This window comes from Panulirus ornatus, chromosome 45, assembly GCF_036320965.1.
Source record: "Panulirus ornatus isolate Po-2019 chromosome 45, ASM3632096v1, whole genome shotgun sequence".
Taxonomy (NCBI): Eukaryota; Metazoa; Arthropoda; class Malacostraca; order Decapoda; family Palinuridae; genus Panulirus; species Panulirus ornatus.
The window spans coordinates 10,141,588-10,146,696 of NC_092268.1; the positions used below are offsets into that span (position 1 = coordinate 10,141,588).

At 37.8% G+C, this 5,109-nt stretch overlaps 1 protein-coding gene across 1 annotated transcript in view; it reads right to left on the bottom strand.

The window, feature by feature from the left end:
• LOC139763021 (uncharacterized) overlaps positions 1-4,322 on the bottom strand; it is a 7,569-nt gene extending 3,247 nt beyond the window's left edge. The window contains exons 1-2 of the mRNA XM_071688555.1: positions 4,052-4,322; positions 1-459 (exon numbers count right to left, since the gene is read on the bottom strand). The exon at positions 1-459 is cut by the window's left edge and continues 3,247 nt beyond it. The gene's annotated coding sequence lies outside the window, so the exon portion shown is untranslated. The remainder of the gene's footprint in view (positions 460-4,051) is intronic.
• Between the last annotated feature and the right edge of the window lie 787 nt (positions 4,323-5,109).

The window sequence follows — 5,109 nt, forward strand, 5'->3', positions numbered from 1 at the left end:
AGGGTATCGCTACGTGTTGGCAGAAAGGTTGTCTGGTGGGCCGTGGTTGTGGTTTGAAGGGTTGTGGTGTTGGCAGAAAGGTTGTCTGGTGGGACGTGGTTGTGGTTTGAAGGGTTGTGGTGTTGGCAGAAAGGTTGTCTGGTGGGCCGTGGTTGTGGTTTGAAGGGTTGTGGTGTGGGCAGAAAGGTTGTCTGGTGGGTCGTGGTTGTGGTTTGAAGGGTTGTGGTGTTGGTGGTTTGATGTTGTAGTTTGTGAAGGAGGAACCTCTGTAGCCAGCTAGCTGGAAGGGGTTGGAGGTTACCAACGTTGCTGGAAGGGTCTGTGACTGAAGAGGTCAACATGGGAACGTTTCTCCTCTTCCAGCTGCTGGAAAACGTTTACCGTCCGAAGCGGAGGTCAGTTCCAGGAGGTTCCAGGCCCAAGAGGTCGTCTTCCAGTCTCACATCAACGAAGGCGATCCTGGAATGACGGGAAGAGAGACATAGTGAGAATTCTCTTTGGCTGACTGGAAATGTGGGAGGGGAGGGGGAGATCACTTGGTATGTACGCTGCACATCTCTCTCTCTCTCTCTCTCTCTCTCTCTCTCTCTCTCTCTCTCTCTCTCTCTCTCTCTCACCACCACATGGGGGAAATGGTCCACGGACAGGTTCCAGCCACACATGACCTTATCGACAACACACATTTTTCGACCTTTTCAAATCATCTAACAATTCAGCACCCCCCCAACCCCCCAACCCCCCCCTTTACGGCACTTTAGTAATAGCTTCCAGACCCTTCCAGCACATAACACAATATAGATATAGCTTCCAGACCCTTCCAGCACTTAACACAATATAGATATAGCTTCCAGACCCTTCCAGCTCTTAACACAATATAGATATAGCTTCCAGACCTTTCCAGATCTTAACACAATATAGATATAGCTTCCAGACCCTTTCAGCACTTAACACAATATAGATATAGCTTCCAGACCCTTCCAGCACTTAACACAATATAGATATAGCTTCCAGACCCTTCCAGCACTTAACACAATATAAATATAGCTTCCAGACCCTTCCAGCACTTAACACAATATAAATATAGCTTCCAGACCCTTCCAGCTCTTAACACAATATAGATATAGCTTCCAGACCCTTCCAGCTCATAACACAATATAGATATAGCTTCCAGACCTTTCCAGATCTTAACACAATATAGATATAGCTTCCAGACCCTTCCAGCTCTTAACACAATATAGATATAGCTTCCAGACCCTTCCAGCTCTTAACACAATATAGATATAGCTTCCAGACCTTTCCAGCTCTTAACACAATATAGATATAGCTTCCAGACCTTTCCAGATCTTAACACAATATAGATATAGCTTCCAGACCCTTCCAGCTCTTAACACAATATAGATATAGCTTCCAGACCCTTCCAGATCTTAACACAATATAGATATATCTTCCAGACCTTTCCAGCTCTTAACACAATATAGATATAGCTTCCAGACCCTTCCAGCACTTAACACAATATAGATATAGCTTCCAGACCCTTCCAGCACTTAACACAATATAGATATATCTTCCAGACCTTTCCAGCACTTAACACAATATAGATATAGCTTCCAGACCTTTCCAGATCTTAAGGTAATCCAGAAATAGTTTCAGGATCCAGATATGAATCTCGCAAGACTATCAAATATAGACATAAGTATCACCAACCATTACTGACATTATGAATACCATTTAATGTTCCCTATTTGTTCAAGATTGCTATTTAATGTTCCCTATTTGTTCAAGATTACATTTTAATGTTCCCTATTTGTTCAAGATTACATTTTAATGTTCCCTATTTGTTCAAGATTACCTTTTAATGTTCCCTATTTGTTCAAGATGACATTTTAATGTTCCCTATTTGTTCAAGATTACCTTTTAATGTTCCCTATTTGTTCAAGATTACCTTTTAATGTTCCCTATTTGTTCAAGATTACCTTTTAATGTTCCCTATTTGTTCAAGATTGCTATTTAATGTTCCCTATTTGTTCAAGATTACCTTTTAATGTTCCCTATTTGTTCAAGACTACCTTTTAATGTTCCCTATTTGTTCAAGATTGCTATTTAATGTTCCCTATTTGTTCAAGATTACCTTTTAATGTTCCCTATTTGTTCAAGATTACCATTTAATGTTCCTATTTTTTCAAGATTACCTTTTAATGTTCCCTATTTGTTCAAGATTACCTTTTAATGTTCCCTATTTGTTCAAGATTACCTTTTAATGATCCCTATTTGTTCAAGATTACCTTTTAATGTTCCCTATTTGTTCAAGATTACCTTTTAATGTTCCCTATTTGTTCAAGATTACCATTTAATGTTCCCTATTTTTTCAAGATTACCTTTTAATGTTCCCTATTTGTTCAAGATTGCTATTTAATGTTCCCTATTTGTTCAAGATTACCTTTTAATGTTCCCTATTTGTTCAAGATTACATTTTAATGTTCCCTATTTGTTCAAGATTACATTTTAATGTTCCCTATTTGTTCAAGATTACCTTTTAATGTTCCCTATTTGTTCAAGATTACATTCTAATGTTCCCTATTTGTTCAAGATTACATTTTGATATGGCCTTTTTGTTCAAGAATACCTTTTAATGATCCCTATTTGTTCAAGATTACCTTTTAATGTTCCCTATTTGTTCAAGATTACATTTTAATATGGCCTTTTTGTTCAAGAATACCTTTTAATGTTCCCTATTTGTTCAAGATTACATTTTAATGTACCCTATTTGTTCAAGATTACATTCTAATGTTCCCTATTTGTTCAAGATTACATTCTAATGTTCCCTATTTGTTCAAGATTACCATTTAATGTTCCCTATTTGTTCAAGATTACCTTTTAATGTTCCCTATTTGTTCAAGATTACCATTTAATGTTCCCTATTTGTTCAAGATTACCTTTTAATGTTCCCTATTTGTTCAAGATTACTTTTAAATGTTCCCTATTTGTTCAAGATGACATTCTAATGTTCCCTATTTGTTCAAGATTACCTTTTAATGTTCCCTATTTGTTCAAGATTACCATTTAATGTTCCCTATTTGTTCAAGATTACCTTTTAATGTTCCCTATTTGTTCAAGATTATATTTTAATGTTCCCTATTTGTTCAAGATTACCTTTTAAATGCTCCCGTGGTGGGGCGGAAGTTGTTTGACCTCTGGTGACCTTAGATATTAGATAGCTATTAACCCCTTCCTGACCAGAAACAGTTAAAAGACTTATTTTCGTTTGAAATACTGGAAAATCTGAATCAAAATTTTCATGTGAGTGTTTTATAAGACGCAGCAACAGACAGTATCTCACACAGAACCATCAGATCCAGTCTGTTAGACCACCGAAAAATTGTAAGGCAAATGGAAACTGTAGATAAGAAAATAAAGGAAAGGCGTGCAAGGATTAGAGTGAATTGGAACGATGTGGTATACCGGGGTTGACGTGCTGTCAATGGATTGAACCAGGGCATGTGAAGCGTCTGGGGTAAACCATGGAAAGTTTTGTGGGGCCTGCATGTGGAAAGGGAGCTGTGGTTTCGGTGCATTATTACATGACAGCTAGAGACTGATTGTGAACGAATGGGGCCTTTGTTGTCTAGCGCTACCTGGCTAAAGTGGGGGTTAGCGATACTGTTTCTTGTGGGGCGGGGTAGCGCCAGGAATGGATGAAGGCAAGCAAGAATGAATAGCCAAATTTGCATATATGTATATGTCTGTATGTGTATGTATACGTATATGTGTGTATGTTTTTTTTTTTTTTCCAAAAGAAGGAACAGAGAACGAGGCCAGGTGAGGATATTCCCTCAGAGGCCCAGTCCTCTGTTCTTAACGCTACCTTGCTAACGCGGGAAATGGCGAATAGTATGAGAGACAGATATATATATATATATATATATATATATATATATATATATATATATATATATATATATATATATATATATATAGCTTTGTATATATTCCTAAGAGTCCTATATTACGTTCGTACTTCCCGTGTAAACATTGAAATTTAAATACTACTTACATATCGGCGCGTGATTGGTTCTTGTGGATTAGGGATTAGACACCATCCAATCTTGATGTTGTGTCGTCTTTAATGATGCACACAACTTATCACTCAACAATGGCGCTTGATCCTCTCATCAAGTTCGGCAAGTGACTGTCTAAAACTGTCCAAAAGTTGTCGTGTTGGTGACACTTGACAGTCCTATCTTGGCGCGCGCCGCGGGCCCCGAGGCTCAGCCAATGGGCGAGCGGCACATTGGGGCTGGCCACGCACGGCCGGCGCTGATTGGTCGCCTGGGGAAGGTGCAATAGAAAACGTACATCATTTATCGAGCCAGTGTCACCTCAGGGTCTAGACACACTTAGAGGTGTCACTCCCACACATTAACCTCTAGAAGTTTGACCTTAATGATGCATGACGACAGTCGCGTTTGTGTGTCTGTGTGTGTGTGTGGGAGGGAAGAAAGTGCTTCTATCATGACTTATTAACCCAGGGTCACGTACGAGAGAATAAATATTGAGAAATAAAAGCTACGATGAAAATAATTATGATAATAATAATGATTATCATAATTATGGTAAATTATTATTATTATAATATAGCAAAGTAAATATAAACCTCCCCTCCCCATACAATAACTCCCCACTTCCTCCCTTGCCAGTATACACCCCAGCCATGTCTCACAAGGGCGGAGCGCTGGAGTGTTTTTGTCGTGAGTATCGACCATCAAGGCGTCTGGCTGAATTTGGGAACACTGTTTACATTGCGTGTGTGTGTGTATATACACATTTTTGACCCCGTAGGTATATTCAGCAATTCAGTGTATATTTCGTGGTATATTAATGTGTATTTGTGATCGTGTTTATGAATACGTACGTATTAACCTTGTTTATATATATATATATATATATATATATATATATATATATATATATATATATATATATATATATATACATATATATATATATATATATATATATATATATATATATATATATATATATATATATATATATATATATTATACTTTGTCGCTGTCTCCCGCGTTTGCGAGGTAGCGCAAGGAAACAGAC